Here is a 19,508-nt window from a genome sequence, read left to right on the forward strand (position 1 = left end):
GATACACACACACAGAGGGAAATGTGAGATAGATATATTATAATATTATATATAATATATAATATAATTATGTTATAATATATAATTTTATATAATTATAACATTATATTATAATATAAAATATATAATTATATAAAATATAATGATATAATAATGTATAATAATATATAATACCATAATATATTACATAATATATATGTATATGTGTATATATATATACACATATATATGTTCGTTCATCTATCCACAGACCCTTGGACTGCTTCCATAGCATAGTTTGACTCTTGTAAATAATGCTGCAATAAAGATAGGGACTCATACATCCTTTTGAATTAGTGTTCTTGCATCCTTTGGGTCTTCAGCAAATGATGCTGGGGAAACTGGACAGCTACCTGCAAAAGAATTAAACTGGACCACTTTTCTATACCATACACAAAAACAAACTCAAAATGGATTAATGACCTAAATATGAGAACTGGAACCATAAAAATCCTAGAAGACAGCACAGTCATTTCCTTATAGTTCTAAGAGTTGGAGTTCCTTATAATTCTAAGAGTCTCTAGCAAAATCAGTTTTGATTTTGGCCAATAGATGCCTTATCTAATTTCTAACATCTCCCAAATTAGTTTCTGCCTTTCCTCTTACCCACCTGAATTGTCACCTCTAATTGCTTTCTCTCAATCCATTTAAACCATACTTTGATACCTTCAAAGCTATCTTTTGGCTACTCTGGTTGATAGGGACCTTACTTTCCACTGACTGGTTTTATCATTCATCACCCATGGATTCAGTTGGCATCCTTTGTTCCGGTGAACTAGACTGCAGGCTCCTTGGGAGGGCAGGTTGGGAGATGACAGTTCTTTAAATCTCAAAGCCTTGTACTGAGCTCTATAAGTAGGAGATGGTCAATGATGAATACCTGGTTTATCTTGAGTTTCAAAATTTTCAAAGAAATTCCAAGTTCATTTGTTCTAAATTGATCCACTTCATTTCCCTGCTAATTTTAACCTCAGAAATGTTGGCTAATGATAATATTTAGGAAAAGGACTGAAACTAGTCTTCCAAGTTATCCCTTAAAAGTATCTATTTTTCTCCATAGTCTATCTCATTATGCCAAGAGTATAAACTGGGAAAAAGGAAGAGATTAAAAAACTGTCTTAGGGCACCTGGATGGCTCAGTTGGTTAAGTGACCGACTCTTGGTTTCCACTCAAGTCATGATCTAATGCGTCATGGAATTCAGCCTTGCATCGGGCTGCATGCTCAGCAGGGAGTCTGTTTGAAAGTTCTCTCTCTCTGGCCCCTCAAATAAATAAATAAATCTTTTTAAAAAATGTCTCAAATAATAAATTCAGGATCATGTCTTAGGACTCAACCTTAACATTGAGACTGATTTTAAGTACTTCTTCTATTTTATTTATATTATTGTATATACTTAAAATATATTTTAGAACTGGTATATAATTGACTTACGATTGCTATAAAATATAATATTAATATTACAATTAGCTCATAACATAAATGTTTTATAACTTGAAGATAGATATCTTATAACCTAAAGTCAAACACATACTATAATTCTATTTCATATTTTGTACAATAGCGATTATTTACACCACTTTTTTTTTCAAAGAAATTTTTGCTTTAGATTTTCTAGAGTAGAGTTAAAGTAATGGGATGTACTATAAAAAAGGCTTTATAATTTTTACTCCCTACCCACTTCCATTCCATATCCTTTTGTTTGTTTTTATTTTTGATGTAAAACATTTTGCTTTGCTTTTCTCTTTCCAGTGCAGGCTTCCCCTGTGTGGGGCCTACATCAGAGGGTATAAAAAAGTAGGAAGGTTTAAGACACAGTTGGATTATATGATAAAGAATCTGACTGGAAAAGAAATTCCATTTTCACCACACTGGAAGTTGAGCTCCTTTCTTCACATCAAACGGTGGGGAAGAGGGAGGGGAAAATGTCTTCAAATGGATTTCCTTTCATTTCCACTTCAATTCACTGTGGTTGGGTGCTCAGTACATTCCATACTCTCAGACTCTGAAAGAACTTGAATTGGACTTTAACACATTGGGAATTTCAGCTCAAGCAGATCTGACAGGAGAAGACAGACGCCTGAACAGATGCAGCTTGCATTGAGAGAGATTATTTTTTTTAACTGAAAGTTGCTGATTTTTCTTCTAAAAAAGAAAGAAAAAAGTTTTCCCTGATGAGATAAGTTTTAAAGTGTGAAAATTTTGACATTTTTCTTTGCACATCATAGGTTTACTGTGTTTATTTTGTGTGTGTGTGTGTGTGTGTGTGTGTGTGTGTGTGTGTGTCTAATATAATCGTCCTATGGTGGGTTGAGAAGGCAATATTCAGATTCTGTCAAAACCCTTGGGCTGTAACCATGTTTCTGAAACTTTTAGCACTTCACTGAGCTTACCAGGGGCCTGGTTTCCCTGATGTGTGAATTGCTACAAAAATTAGAACATAGCCAATGCTGGAATCTCTGTTGACAAGCTGATGAGGTCCATGTCCCTGGAGTTCCTCTCAAGTCTCACTGATTCTGTCAGAGAAATCACTACACCTGCTTGCTCTAAATTGCTACCTGAGGAGAAGATTAGAACTTTACAGGCATCTGAAAAAGCTGTGAGAGAGGTGAGAATTCTGAGCAAAGGAAGAGGAATTTCAGATGTCTGAGGGTGAACTGAGCTGTGTGAAATATATAAATGACCCCATGTTCTGTATTTGCATGGAAGGAGATCTGGTAAGAACAGATACAGTTATACAGACAATGGAGGAAAATGTTTAAAATGAGTACTCTATCAGTACTACAGTTTCTGTAATCATGCAACAAAACATACTACTTAAGTTGGTTGACTGACCAACACTGGTTGACCAACATTCACCAGTATTAACACTCAGTGACCCTGAAATGGCAAAGCCAAGAGAGACTGATCCACATTTTCTGAATCCAAGCTCCTCTTTTCTTCTCAATGACACCATTCCCCTCCTTTCTCTAGAGTAGTAGCCCCCAGAGTGTGGTCACTAGACCAGTTACATTATCATTAACTGGGAACCTGTTAGAAATGCAAATTCTAGGGCCCTATCCCAGACCTACTGAATCAGAATTCTAAGATGGAGCACAATAATGTACACTTTCACAAGCTTTCAATACGTTCCTAATACACACGAAGGTTTGAAAACCATTGCTCTAGTGTACAGAATTATCAGCCTCTCCATCTTAACTGGTTTATTTTCATCAGCATGCAATATGTTCTAGTACCTGAAACACTAAAAATGTTTTTCTCTGGTCTTCACAACTTCCAGCTATCTTCTCCTTTTCTCTGTCACAGGATTATTTCATTTAAAATCTTGTCTGTACAACAAGAGACAAAATAGGAAGCCCCTGACTTTGTACCCCCACAGATGCCCTGACATAACAATATACAGTCCAAAAGCCTTCCTGAACTCCAGAAACCAGTTAAGAAGTGGCAGCACCCTAGGTATGTTCAAAGCCAAGAATGACCACATTGAAATGGCTTATAAAAAGCATTTCATTTCTCCCATGTAACACTTTCCCCAAGCTTATACAGCTCAGTACAATTAGAAATAAATGCACACTTCATGGCTTCTCCATGTGGGAGTGAGGGGTTGCAGTGTGGGCAGGAGGAAAAGTGGAATGTATGTCCAACATCCTAGCTTTTCAGGGGGTTGCCAGAGGGACTGGTTCCCACCTTGTCTGACTCTGAGCACTGGTGAAGATCTGGCATGCTTTGGATGTCCGGAGAATGTTGAGGGGAAAAAAAGAGAGCTCCTTTACTTATTTTAACACTAGAGAACCTGCAGAACTAAAGACAGACACCAGAGGGAGAAAGAGATTATGAGCTCCTGAAAAAGAAACCAGCAAAGAGACCTATACCAAGACACATTATAATTAAAAGGTCAAAAGTTAAAGACAAGGAGACAATCTTAAAAAGCAACAAGAGAAAAACAAAAACAAAACAAAACAAAACAAAAAACCCTCAAAAGACAGTCATCAGATTTTTCAGCAGAAAATTTGCAGACCAAAAAGGAGTGACATGATACATTCAAAATTCTGAAAGAAAACAACAACAACAACAACAACAACAACAACAAAAAAAAGTCCAACCAAGAACACTCTAACTGGGAAAATCATCACTCAGAATTGAAGGAGAGAAGTAGAATTTTCCAGACAAGCAAAGGCTTAAAAAGTTCATCACCACTAAACAGGCTTTACAAGAAATGTTAAAGCATTTTTATAAAATGAAGATAAAGGATGCTAATTAGTAAAAAGAACACACACTAAAGGATAAATCTCACTGGAGGGATAAATATATAGTAAAGATAGTGGGTTAACATTTATAAATCTAGTATGAAGATTAAATGACAAAAGTAGTAAAAATAACTCTAACTAAAATGATGAGTTAAGGGTTACACAAGTTAAAAAGGGGTAAAGTGTGATATCAAAAACATAAAATGTGGAGGGGTAGTAAAAATGCTGAACTTCAGAATGGGATCAGATTTAAGTTGTTATTAACTTAAAACAGACTGTTAAAGATCTAAATTGTTATATGTAAGGTTCATGGTAACGACAAAACAAAAACCTATAGTAAATACACAAAAGATAAAGAGAAAGAAACATAAGCATACTACTAAAGAAAGTCATCAAACCACAAAGGAAGAGAGCAAGAGAAGAAAGGAACAGGGAAGAACTACAAAAACAACAAGAAAACAATTCACAAAATAGAAATAAGTACCAACGTATCAATAATTACTTTAAATATAAATGGATTAAAATCCTCCCATCGAAAAAAATATATAGAGTGGTTGAATAGATTAAAAAAAAAAAAAGACAAGTTCCATTTACACTGCCTGCAAGTGTCTTACTTTGGCTGATACACAGACACTGAACATGAAAGGATGGAAAATATGCTCCTTGCAAATGGAAACCGAAAGAAAACTGGAGTACCTATATACTTACATAAGACAAAATAGACATTATTTTTTTAAAAGAGACTTTAAAACAAGGGCTGAAGTAAGAGACAAAGAAGGATATTACATAATACTAAAGGGGTCAATCCAACAAGACGATATAACATTTGTAAATATTTATGCATCCAGTATAGGAGCGCCTGAATATATAAAGCCAATATTAACAGACCTAAATACAATACAATAATAGTAGGGGACTTTAATACCCTACTTACATCAATGGATAGATCATCATGACAGAAATAAACTAAAATACAATTACCATGGATCCAGCAATCTCACTTTTGAGTATCTACCCAACAGAATTGAAAACAGGACCTTGAAGAGATATTTGCACACCCATATTCAATGGAGCATTATTCAAAATAACTAAGAGATGGAAGCAACATAAATGTCCATAGATACTTAGTAAAAAACAAAAACAAAAACAAAAAAACATCTAGTAGCTTTTAGTAGCAGGAATATGCATGCTGGTTTGTTTCAGGACAGGCCTGGTAAAAGCCTGCTGTTCTGGTGTAATTGTAAATAAAAGGGTCCCAATTTGGATGATCAATTTGATGGTCACTCCAGTTATGCGATATCAGAAGTATCACTAAAATCGTATCGGGATTAAAAACCTAATTGAATCACGTTTAAAAATGATTGTTTGTTTTTTTTTAAGACTTACTAATTTATTTGACAGAGAGAGAGCACAAGCAGTGGGGGAGCAGCAGGCAGAGGGAGAGGGACAAGCAAGCTCCACTGAGCAGAGAGCCCAACATGAGGCTCAATCCCAGGACCCTGCAATCATGACCTGCTTCACGGACTGAGCCACCCAGGCACCCCAATGATTGCCTTTTAAATAGTATTTATCTATAAACCAACATTTTACAAACTGCAGGTCACCACCTAATAGTGGGCCATGACTACCAATTTTTTAATGAGTTAAAATAGACTACAATAAAATAAAAAGTATTCAAATTATTCACATTGACTCACAAGTGGATAAATAAGCATTATTTGGGAATCTTTTTTTATTTTGCTTTTATTTTTAACACACAGCTCTATTTGTGCAGGTCACAGTGCAGAGGGCTTACCTTTATACTACGGGGTATAGCAGTACTGTGGGTCTCCACCCGGATCCCGCTGACCAGGCTGGTGTACCCATCTTCCCACTGCTTTGACTGTTGGGTGCTAATAGTTTAAAGTATGACCTTTGCAAGAGAATTGCCCTCTGGAGAGCCTCCTAAAAATGCCTGGTGGTTTTCCCTTCCCTCCAGGGACAGATGATGACTGCCCAGTATAGGAGTAGAAAAGACTAGCTCCTGACCTCAAGGGGAGCAGCTACATGGTACACTTCATTTTCCAGAACTTTCAGGTGAGATCAAGCCAGTGTAGATTCCAGTATTACCTATATTCATGTTTTCTTTGCTCCCATGCAGGCTCCTTCTGAGATCAACTCCCTCTACCAATATATCACTTGTACCAAAATCACTAGCTCAGCTTCTGTTTCTAAGAACCCAGCTTAAGACAACTGTCATTGGATAAGCTTGAGAAACTCTAATATACTATTTTAAAATGACAATAATTTATGTTTACAAAGAGTTTGCTTTATCCTTCTGCATGGTCTCTAGGAAAGGTGAAAACTCTGGCACAGAAATCCTGAACTAGTGAAACGCTGGATTGGTTTTTGAACCAAGACTCAGGAAAACAGGTGTGCCAGCCATCTGCTGGTGTGTTGGGGATTCTTTTCCCAAAAATGTGTCAGTCCAGACATCAATTCACATAAGCCTCAAGACCTACGATGTGTTGAGGGAAATGGGGTAGGAGCAGCAGCTTTGTTTCCTTCTGCAAACCAAGGCAGGTAAATGTAGTCGAATGACACAGCTGCTTTAGAAAATGTCACCTCAGAGCCAGCTGTGCTTTTCCACTGAAGAGTTCTTTCACTTCATCCCCAGACAGGAGATAGCACCGGCAGATACCTGAGCTCCCAAAGTCATCAAGGCCACCCAACCGCTGCCATCCAGCCCTTCCTGGGCTCCTGCAGGGTCCCTGGCTTTGTCACATCGCACTGCTCATTGTTTGACAAATGTCAGAGTTTCTGCAAGGATGCATATCTCCCGTGGTTCCTGGAACAGTGTCCAGACGGGAGAAAATACACCACAGGCTCTGAACAAGAAGAACAAATGGAAGACTGCTGTACCCATCAAACACAGACCCTAGGAAACGTAAGCCAGAGAAGCAAACACACCTTACCCAAACAACTGCGGAACTTCCATTGGGAGAGTTATTCATTTACTTATGCAGCACTCACCTTCCAGAGGCATTCTGGGCCGATTTTCAACAATATCACCAGGTAGAAATCACCTGGATTTTCCGAAGGTTTCGTAGACAAAGAAAAAGGAACAAGCATGGGACTGGGAAGAGGATGTGACCCAACCAAAACCGGAATTCCCAGAAACTCACAGAGCAGCCCCTAAGGAACCAAACAGTAATTAACCTGACACTCGGCAGAGAAGAAGCACTGCTTGTTCTCCTGCTGTACCCTTTGCCAATTAGAAACCAGTTTCCAGGATTTGTTAAATGAATTCTGGCTCATTCAGGTGCTAGATTGTAAGATAGCCGTTTACAAAAAAAGGAGACAGACTCCGTGTTTTGATACAGAGTGTTCTCCAAGATACAATGTTTAGTGAGAAAAGGATGATGCAAAACAATGCGCAAAGTATTTGTGGCAAAACAATGAAGAGTCACCTTATGTACCTGCATGTTTTTAAATGTGTATATGTGGGGCACCTGGGTGGCTCAGTGGGTTAAGCCTCTGCCTTGGCTCAGGTCATGATCTCAGAGTCCTGGGATGGAGCCTGCATGGGTCTCTCTGCTCAGCAGGGAGCCTGCTTCCCCCCGCCCCCCACCTGCCTCTCTGCCTACTTGTGATCTCTGTTTGTCAAATAAATAAATAAAATATTAAAAAAATAAATGTGTATATGTATGTGTGTGTAATATAGTATCATGTAATATACATGATATAATATATAGAAACATACACACAAAAACATTTAGAAAGAGATCAGGGAAGGGCTATAAGAAGGGAACTATTTCCACTGTTTACCTTTTTCCTAGAATTTTTTTCCATGTCCATCTACCACCTACTTAAAAACATTTTAAAAGACTACAACCCACAAACCAACACAGGTAATAACATGCTAACCAATATAGTTTTTATTGTGGGGACTGGCTAGTTAGGTACTGCTATTCATACTTGCTAGTCAGATTTTTTTTTTTTTTAATTTATTTACTTGACACACACAGATCACAAGCAGACAAAGAGTCAGGCAGAGAGAGAGTGGGGGAAGCAGGCTCCCTGCAGAGCAGAGAGCCCGATGCTATGCGATGCGGGGCTTGATCCCAGGACCCTGGATCATGACCTGAGCCGAAGGCAGGGGCTTTAACCCACTGAGCCACTCAAGCACCCCTAGTCAGATTCTTATTATGTTACAGTATTCCTTGGAATTCCCACAGATGCTTGAAAATATTGTGATGATTGTAGCTTCCTGGGTACCACGTTGCGCTCTTAGACCATAATTACTATGTCCTAACACAGTGGTCTCAGACAGGCAGCTGGGTTTACTGATGTCAGATTTGAACGCTTAGGAGAAATGTATGCAAGTGGGAGATCCCAGACTTCCCCACTCCCAAAATAGTTCCCAAGGCTGCCCTAGAGAGACTGCCTGGAAACAATGGGTCAAAGTCACCGCTGACTCACACAAGTAAAAGACCTTTGAGTAAAGAGGGTATTTATCTTCTTGGGAGAGAGAAGGATTCTGAGGTAGATATAGGCTTCAAGGTCCACACTAATTGTTCAGGCACCTGTATTAGGGAATGGCATCCTTAATCTTTTTGGAAAATATTAGGAATGAAAACCCAAATCTCTAAAAGGTATACTTGAGAGCAAAGTGTAGCATCCGCCTAGTAAATCTCGAGGATGTAGCTGCTAAGAGCTAAAAATATCATCCGGGGGAGGGCTGTGCAGATGGGGCTGGAGAGGGGAGGGATGGGGGGGGTTGGGCACAGAGAACCCAGAAGAGCAGCCATCTGAGCAGATTTCACACGATTAATAGGGAGTTTGTTGGCTGGTGGACTTTAAAAATAGAACCTCATTTCTGAGGGGTGGGTACCCTGCTTCAAAGCCCAGGAAGGAGCCTGCTGGGAGGGATGATTAACATGAGAGATTGTGGAGATTTAAGGAAATGTTGGCATAAAGAAATGGCAGCATTTACTGATGCTCCAGCCACCTTCTAAAAGGTTTCTGCAAATTGCTTTCCTTGGATGAAATACCAAATATCTGTTCCCAAATGTTATGAAGCAAAATAAATCACATTCCATTGACACATCCAATATGTCGTATCAGAGACCCTGAATCCAAACAAAGCAAGGCTGCCGTTACCTTGGCGCTCTTACATTTCTTTCTCCTGCTTTTGTATTAAAGGCTGCAAGACGAAAGCTTGTTCTTTGTAAACAAAAAAATTATCTCTGCCTCCTCCCTGCAGGAAATGAGAAATCAAATCAGCCGCTGACAAGTTTCTAGGGTTCAAAAGTAACTCAGAAATCATTGACGCTGAGCCCGGACTTTTCTCAGTGAAGAAATGTGATGCCCAGAAAGAGGGAAGCGCTTTTGCAAAGTCCCATTGCTGGAGACCCACGCAGGCAGAACTAGAATCTGGAGCTCTCAACTCTCATTGTATCCGTAAAGGTTAAAGTGTTGAAGGTGGGATTCCTCGGCTAGACCTTGCATTTCGACTAGAATCATAGTTATAAGATAAAGGTGATTTATCAAGTGCATTTTTTTTGAGGTATGCAAAGAAAGGAATAGGGCTTAATTTCTTGATCTACAAAATAATTCAATGTTAAGGTTATATGGACTATAGGACTATTTGTTGCGTTTCATAAATGTAAATACTGAGGCATGGTGAAACCAGCCATGTTTATCCAGGTGTAGGAGCTGCTGTGGGATGACCTTCACCATCAGCTCCCCTCACCTCCCAGCTCCTGTGAGTACTGGCTGCTAGGAATTCAGGGTTGCCCACTTCTCCAGAGAATGTGCCTGTTCTCCCCCACAAAATGCCTGAGAGAATTACCAATGACTAATTGATAACGGGGGCACAAAAGACCAGCCCCCTTGCCTCAACTTTGTGTTTTTTCTCACCTTCCAGGGCTCCCTGTGAGATCAGGCTGAGGCCAGACTCCAGCTGTGAACATGTTGTTGTACAGCTCCTTCCCCTGCCCCATCACATCCTGCTTCCCTCACCTCCCCACAGGATGTCCGGGGCACCTGCCTTCAATAAATCGAGCACTTCCAAGGAACCTGACCCAAAACACCAAGTAAGTGTGTAAGAGAAATAATAAACGTCTGAGAGCAACTTGTACTATCCTACATCTTCCTCATCCACTTATATTTTGGTTTCCATGTGAATGTGTATTTGAGACAGAGTTCTCCATGTTTCTGCTGTAAACAGATGCCAGTGCTCCCCTTGTCTGGCAAGATGGCATGTTTCCCAGGTTTTCTCCTCAGTCATATGCTTTTTGACTTGTCCATCCAATTAAGCAGGACTTTTTTTTTTTTTTCTGCCATCTTTACATATTTCCTGAAAACTGATACACAAAAAACAGATTGTTAAGGTTGGTAATGACTGGTTGAGCAAATAAACACACCTGAAGGAACACATCTGAATTCTGAGTCCCTAACCCCTCTGATAAGAGCCTGGCTGGTTCTCCTGCCAGAGGAATTTTCCTTCTGTCCAGTGAGGAGTATGACACCAGCTTCAGAGACCATGATGCTCATACCAGATTGAGGACCCTGGGCAGTTACATAAAGGGGTGAAAGGCTCCTGGGTTGTCTCTGTTGAGATTCTTTGGCTGTCAGCCAAAGAAAATAACTCTGCCTTGTTTAAGCAAAAGGGTTATTTACTGATAAGGTAAGAGGGAGCTCAAAGGCTTAGAAAGACAGATGTGGAGAAAGTACAGAGTAGAAAATGCTGTGTGGCCAGGTTTGTGTACAGCTGCAAATGGTTCTTCCATCTGCTCTCAAGATTCAAGATTCTGGAAGGGAGGCCAGCTGGCCAAGCTGAGGTCATAGTCTCCCTGCTTGACCATACCGGGTCAGTGAGAGTAAAGATCTAAGGAAGAGGTTGTCTGATTTTGGTTGCACATTAAAATCACTTATGGGGGGACGCCTGGGTGGTTCAGTCAGTTGGGCATCTACCTTCAGCTCAGCTCATGATCCTAGGGTCCTGGGATTGAGTCCCACGTCAGGCTCCTTGCTTGGTGGGGAGCCTGCTTCTCCCTCTGCCTGCTCTGCCTACTCTGCCTGCTTTCGCCCCTGTTTGTGCGCACTCTCTCTCTCTGTGTTAAATAAATAAATAAAATCTTTTAAAAAATAAAAATAAAATCACTTATGGGGAGCTTTATAAAAGCCAGATGCTTGGGCCATGCCACAAACCAATTAGATTAGACTATCTGGAGGTGGGACCAAAATATTTGATATTTTATCCTCCCTAATCCTAAGAGATCACTGTGTAGCCAAGGTTGTAAAACACTGAGATAAAGAAAAAAACTGTCAAAGAGCACTTCAAATTCTTTGTAAGAGAATGTGATACAATTCTTACCATTATGGCATGACTGTACCAAATTTGGGAAGAAAGAATTATTTTCTAAGAAGATAAATGGGTCACACAAACAAGAAAAGGGGATGGGTCCTGAATGGCCAATCAATGAATCAATAAACAGACAAAGCTCCACTGGGCATGCAATCTAGACAAACATTGTTCCAAAGCTTAAAGTAAACTCTGGCACATGATAAATGCTCCGTAAATAGTTGTTGAATAAATGAACAAATAACAAGAGCTTCTCAAAATGACACGTATAACATAATCCATAAAGAAAATCACTGATTTTTTTTTCTTATCTAATCTAAGAAAACCTCTAACACAGATTAAAAAGAGTAAACCTTTACCAGGAGAGAATGATACAAAGATCTGGGGGAAAAAACTGACTGATGCATCTGTGAGAAATTATTAGGGAATGTGTGGAAACTTATTAGGTTGTACACTCCTACTAGACATTAATCTTCATTTACTGCCACCACTGATGAATAGATTCTTCTAAAGTCAACTTACTGTACTAAACTCTCTTTGTTTACATTTTCAATAGGACCATCTTCTTTGATCGATTAAATAGAAGCCATTCGTTTCATGGTTTCAAGGCCTTGGTACTCAAAGAGTGGTTGGAGGACCCTCAGTGTCTCTCCTGGACATTTGCTAGAAATGCAGAATTTGGAGCCCTAACACTAGCCTATTGAATCAACATTGCATTTTAATAAGATCCAGAGGGAAGTCATATGCTCACTGAAATTCAAAAACCACTGGCCTAGCCCACACAGTTTCATATGCTCACAATGGCTAGCTGTACCTGTCATTCAAACCAGATGGGAAGAAGTTTAGGAACATGGCATTCCGAGCATGGTGCCATTGGGTCATGCCTCCCAGCTCCAATCCCTTTGCCTTTCCCAAGCCAAACAGCAGATGGGTGTTAGTGAAGCTCTAGTTTTCACTGAGGTCCTGAACATAGATGAAGGTGTGTGCCTTTTGACCTCATAAGCTGAACAAGTAAATGCAGAACAACATCACAGCCTAATCAAGGACCTAAAACACAGAATTCTGGGGGAAAACTTGGCATATAGAGATCTGTGCTCCTGAGGGAGTTTTGATGTCAACTCAGTGTGAAGGTGCTGAATTCTTACCATTCTTACCAAAAAATCTGGGGATTTCCTTCCTTCAGGTGAGAGACTCCAGTAAGATGGGAAAGGTGGAAGGTGCCAGCTTGCCCACTTCTAACTACACAGAAGCCCGTGGGGATACAGACCTTCTTGCTTCCCACAATCTATAAATGTAAAATGCTCATTAAGATTCAAGCTGAATAAAGAAAGAAAACACATCCACAGGTATATCATGAAAAAAATATATCCTGATCTCTAAGGAAAAAGAACATGTAACACTCATAAAGGTGGAAAGAATAATCCCCTATAAAAGAATGTCTTATTCCCAACATTGGATAAAAGAGGATAGTGGATCAACTTACATCCAGCTTAAATATCATTGATCTCTCAGGGCAAACAAAAGCTATTTTAGGAGAGGAAGGGATTTGGCAAGAATATCACTTTGAACCCCATCTGAGAAAAGCACTAAGAAGACTCTATTCCAACAACAAATGAAAAAAGTCAGAAACCTGTAAAGATGAAAAAGAGTGAGTAATGGTTATAGATAATATGCATGTTACATGTACACATGTATTGTGTCTATGTATATGTCACACATATACACACAAGTTCATATATATAGTTATTAAGCTCTATAGATACATAAAAATAAGATTCAGAAATGAGTAAGAATGGGCTATATAGCAATATGTAATTACCAAAATTAGTGGCACACTATAGAAGGACATCTTTAAGAAAAATTTCATCTTTAAAAAGTTAATAAACACTACACTTTAGTTGTCAAGCCTAGGAGAAATGGTTACCAAGGTGGCAATAAAGAGATTTCAGCTTCTTTTTAGGGGAAGAAATAAAAGGAGGACAGAAGAATGGCAGTAGTTTGTAAAATCTCATTTTATTGGAATGGAGCAAAGTAGGAAGAATACAGTGAATTTTTTTTTTCCTGAGAAAGAGGAGGAATCTCTTTTTTCATGAGTAGTAGACACTATTATCACTTATATCAGGAGAACATAAATTAACCATCAATGACAAGGAAGACTACAGCAGACTTTCCAAATTAGCAAAGGGAATAAACAAGAAAAGCAAGGCAAAGAAAAAAGAAGAAACCACCATCTAGACAGTAGTAAACATAAAATCAGGTTCAAGTAACAGACTAGGTTTATCAGTCACTGTATAACATGTGAAAGAATAGGATTCTACCATGAAAAGACAGAGGCAACACATTTCTTTACAAAACAAAACACAGCCAGATGTTACATTAAAGAACACTCTCCAAAGTACTTTTAACATAATATAAAGATATATAGCATTAGCAAAGAGATACCAGGAAAATGTAAACAAAATAGAAGTAAAAATGGCAATATTAATATCAGCTAAGTATAATTTAAGGGCAAAAGAACCAAATAGGGACAATATATAATAGTAAATGGCACAACTGTAGAAGCAGCTGTCATAACTGGCATGAGCCAACCACCACAGAAGCTCAATACTTATATTTATTTTTAAAGCAAGAAGAGCTTTCTAGAAATATAATTATGGTGGAAACATCAATGTACTTCTCTCAGAGCTGAAAGATATACAAACTGAGAATACAATTAATAAACAAGTGGTATGTCACCTTATCTTTGAATGTACTTTTTCAAATACTCATGGAACATTTTTAAAAGTTGGTCATATATGTGGTCACTGAGGGAAAAAAAAACTAGAAAAATGTGTAAATGGAGTTTTTATAAATTATATTCTCTGATCAGAAGCTAATAAAATTGGAAATAAATTATGAAATGGTAACCAAAAATATCTTAATGACTTGACAACTAAGCAGCAGGCTTCTACATAATCTTTGATCAAAAAGGAAATTAAAAAGGAAATTAAAACCTGCCTGGAAGGCATTGAAGAAGAACCCTCCATAACGAAGTTTACAGAACACATTAAAGCTATATTCAGAGGAAAATTTATAGCCTTAATTGCCTTCATTATTTAACAAAACTTGCCAAATAAAGTAATTTTTCATCTAAAAACTGAAATGTGAAAAAATTAAGAAAAGGAAATTTAAAAATATTTTTAAATGGGGAAAAATAGGAAAAAGGACAAACAATTCCAAAAGCTCATTCCTTGAAAAATATCAATAAAATATGATTCTTACGATTCTGATAAAGGAAAGGAGGAAAAGCCAAAGGTAAACGTTATGTAGAATGGAAATGAGATGCTATCAAGACACAGAGAGATTAACATCATCATAAAAAAATACCACAGACAACTTGATGGCTAACCAGTGAAAATGAATAATACTTTAGCAACATATCCCTAGCCCAACAACTTTTTAGCAATTTCTACCATTTCACCATTTCTCGCACCTTTTGATATACTGTAACATCTTTACCTGTATTTTCCCTCCATCGAGGGTCATTTTAGTTTTATTGGCTAAGTCTGGGTCTGGGAAGAGCCCTTCTTTCTTCCAGCTGGAATTCAATAAGGGTGGATTGCATATATTCATGTTACTTACTTACTTACCAGTTCTTGAAACATCTATGTCACGTGTACCCCATTTAGTCCACACATGGCATCTCTCTCATTTCTTTTAAGATTTCAAAGTACTTTCATATTCATTATAGTAGCAATTTTAAAAATTTTATGTTGTGAAGCAAATGTTACTACTCCAGGCAATCATTTTATAGGAAAAATGAAACAAAATGTTCCAATAAGGTGAGAGGATGTTTTTCACTAGTTTTTAATTATCAAAGTTATTTCTCACACGTGTGCACATATATACATACATAATAAAGCTGTATTATCTCACTAGGAAGACAGATCAACTATGATTCTTAGGCTCAACAGACTTACAATAAAGTAAAAAAAAGCTTAGAACTCAGTAAGATTATATAAATTGCATAATGGTTTTATTTTTTTTAAAGATTTTATTTGTTTATTTGATAGATCACAAGAAGGCAGAGAGGCAGGCAGGGTCGGAGGGGGGCGGAGCAGGCTCCCCGCTGAGCAGAGAGCCCAATGCAGGGCTCCATCCCAGGACCCTGACATCATGACCAAAGCCGAAGGCAGAGGGTTAAGCCACTGAGCCACCCAGGCACCCCTGCATAACAGTTTATGTAACTGGTAGGGACATCATTGAGGGTCAGAGACTAGAACTGAGGTGCCTTTTCCCCCAGACTTGGACATTCTCTTAGGCAAATCACATATTTTTCAGTTCACTCTCAGAAAGTTAAAAACAGTCTCATTTTCCAGATAGAAAAGAAAATCCAATATAATCAATATTAAATGTTCACTCTCAGGGCACCTGGATGGTGCAATCAGTGGGCACCCAACTCTTGATTTTGGCTCAGGTTATGATCTCAGGATCATGAGGTCAAGCCTCACGTCAGGCTCTGTGCTGGGTGTGGAGTCTGCTTGGGATTTTTTTCTCTCCCTCTTGTTCTGTCCCTCACCCCACCCCCTGACTCTTTCTCACTCTCTGTTTCTCTCTCTAAAAATAAAATAAAATAAAAAATGTTCACTCCATCAGTAAGAATCTGCTGTGTAACAAACCACACTACAAATTAGTAGCTTATAACAACAGCTAATTATTTAGTCTATTATTCTGTAGGTAAGCAATTTGGGGTGGGTTGGGCTTGGTTGGGTAGTCTGCTGCTCTCCCTAGGTTCCCTCATATATCTTTGGTCAGCTGATGGTCAGTTCTGCCCTCTGTCTAGGAATCTGGCAGAAACAACTGGCTGACTCAACTCTGGTCAATGATCTACTCTTCTGATCTACTCTTCCAGCAGGCTAGATCATTCTTAATCATGCACCCCATTGGGCAGAGTTCCATGAGAGAGTTAAAGTGTTGGGAGCCCCTTGAGGCATAGGCTTGGAACTGGAGCAATGGCATTCTTGAGAAATTCATTTTTTTTAAGATTTTATTTATTTGACACAAAGAGAGAGAGATCACAAGTAGGCAGAGCTGCAGACAAAGGGAGAGGGAGAAGCAGGCTCCCCAACGAGCAGAAAGCCCGACACAGGGCTTGATCCCAGGACCCTAGTTTCATGACCTGAGCCAAAGGCAGACACTTAACCAACTGAGCCACCCAGGCCCCCCATTCTTGCTAAATTCTATTTGCTGAAGGAAATGAGAAGGCCTGTCCAGATGCATGGGTGGGGAAAGAGAACTTAGCCTCAACAGGAGACACTGGATAGGCATACTGGAAGGATATGAAAACAAGGAGGGTCAGGAACATGGCCACTATGCATCCCGATTACCTTTTTTTCTTTCCTGTGGATGCATGGATGGCATGCAGGAAATACCCACCTGTGTCTATGGCTGCCTGCCCCAACTTAGCCTGTCTCCATTCTGCTACTCTTCCTCTTGCTTCTCCTGCTATGGGTCACATCAATCCTTGTGCCTCCCCACCTTTAAAATCCATGGGCCCAGGTCAGGTTTTCCAGGTGGAGTTCCTCAGCCTTCTCACGTAACGTCACCCTTACCCCTCCCCCCATGCAGTGCAGGGAGTGCTCCCCAAACAATTCTTTCTATATAAATCCACACTATCAGCATTTTCCAGCTGCTTCATCTTCTTGTGTCCATTTATGGACGTGTTAAGGGTTGAAAAACTAGTTTCATGTTTTTCTTAGTTTAGGTTCCCCTAGAAGCAATGGGAGATGTGAGTGCAAGACTGGGGAACAAGGAAAAGAGACAGTGAGAAGGATAACAGACTGTGTTTTTCAACCCAGTTACTGCTATAGTCAAAAACTAGGAGTCAGAGTCCGAGACAGACCTCAGAATTATCCCACCTGGGGATGAGGGAGCTGGGGTATTTATGTACCACTATACAATCCTTCTATCACTGATGGAAGCCACTCTAGGTGGGCAGTGGGGTAATTCCCTGGCACTTTCCACCTGCTATGATATATGCAAGCAGAACAGGCATAAACAGACTGAGGAAACCATCAGGCAAGGAAGGCAGGTGCGGGTGGTCTGGCTTTTACCCTGAAGTGGTAAGAATGAGGAACCTAGTGATAGCTCCTGGGTATTGTACTTGCCCTATATGGATGTTGTAGCAACTCCACCAGGATCCAAACCACCAGGAAACTTTGAGTTCAGCATTTTATTACAGGAGAAATACTCTTAAAATGTCCTTCTCTTAGTCTCTTGTACTCTCAAAAATATGTTTTTTTCCTTCTAGTCAATATTCTATTACTTTTACCACTTAGACATAGTTCCTTTCCTCCTTTCCTGAAGCCTTTAATCCTAAGATTAAGATTCACTATCTCCTCCCTTTTCCTCTACCTGTATTCTGTATTACCATCTATTCTCTCCTGCCAAGATCATCTCTGATACATTTTCTGCATCTCCGATAGGGTCTGGCCCACGGTAAATGCTCAACAAGTAATTCTGGAATAAATGAATTAATAAGTGAGATTCATTATTCTTTGCAATCAGGCATCTAGGGTATTTTCCATGACAATACCAGATACAAAATATTTTTGTACTTCCTCTTCTAGGCTCCCTTGAGAGGTACAGCCTCTCATTACCTGAAAGTTTGTACTAGTTTTAACCACTGGTTTATCATGGAAGAAATTCAACCTGACACCTCTCATTTGTCATAGTCATTCTCTTTCCTGCAACCTAAAAATTTTTTTTCTGAACATCTATGTCTATCACTTTTCATTTTGTAAGCATAGATTACCATGAATTTCATGCATTATGCTAGGAATAAAAAGCTGCATTTCTCTCTCCCTCCTCCTTCCTTCTTCCCCCTTCCTTCTTCCTCTTTCCTTCTCTATTTTTCTTTCTTCCTCCAACCCCAACTCTGCATACACACATACCAGTTGAATTGTGCTTTTTCATGTTCTCTCCGCCAAGAATTTCATTCTTCTCCATCATTGCCCATACACCTCAATTGTTTTTAATAAACCTTCTATTGAGGTGAAACCCCCAAATAGAAAAATGCATAAATCCTAACATACAGCTCAATGAATTTTCGTACCTGAACACATCATGTGTAATCACAGGGCTCCTTTTTCAGTCCTGGAGAGCCCATCAATAGATCTCTAGCCTCCTTCTTTTGAGGGCTGCTCACTCTTCCAGAAGGACCCATGGCAGCCTCAACGAGGCTCTTTCTCCCCCATAGTCCATATCCAGGCTGAGGATCCCCAGGAACCCTGGCCTGTAGATGGCAGGTAGGAGATAAGCCTCTACTCTGCTTATCCTTCCAGCCATTGTGTTATTTCTGTTCTCAGTTTTTGAGTGCCACCTTCTTGCTTTCTAAGTTCCTTCTCTTGTTTGATCTCTTATGTGAGTTCCCCGGTTCTCTGTCATTTCTGTGAGTATCTAGACCTGTACTAATTCATTGGAAGGGGGCCTGTTTTGGATAAGTTTCCCATGAACATTCTTCAGCTGTCCTTTGCAAAGTGCTATGACTTTTCTATCTGCTTCACTCCATCTCCAGTGCCTAGGACTGAACTGGGCACATTGCCTGTTCACAAATGTCTGCTCAGTTGTTAACATGCAATGAATCTCTGCCTGCTTTCCATGCAGAGACCCTGGACTTCTTCCTAAATTTTGAGTGGGGGCAACTCTCTTCCAACATCCAATTTACCCAGATAGCTTTATAGGGTAGGAGTGTGCAATGGATGATTTGGTGAACACATAGTGAACTAGGACAGCCAGTAGAGTAAAAGTCACTATGCTATTTTAGAATAGTTTTTCACGAATTTTCTAGTTTCTGACCTAGAAAATTTGCATCAGCTTTAAACACCTATCCACTGC

This window comes from Lontra canadensis, unplaced genomic scaffold, assembly GCF_010015895.1.
Source record: "Lontra canadensis isolate GAN:19392208 unplaced genomic scaffold, GSC_riverotter_1.0 scaffold16, whole genome shotgun sequence".
NCBI classification, from domain to species: domain Eukaryota; kingdom Metazoa; phylum Chordata; class Mammalia; order Carnivora; family Mustelidae; genus Lontra; species Lontra canadensis.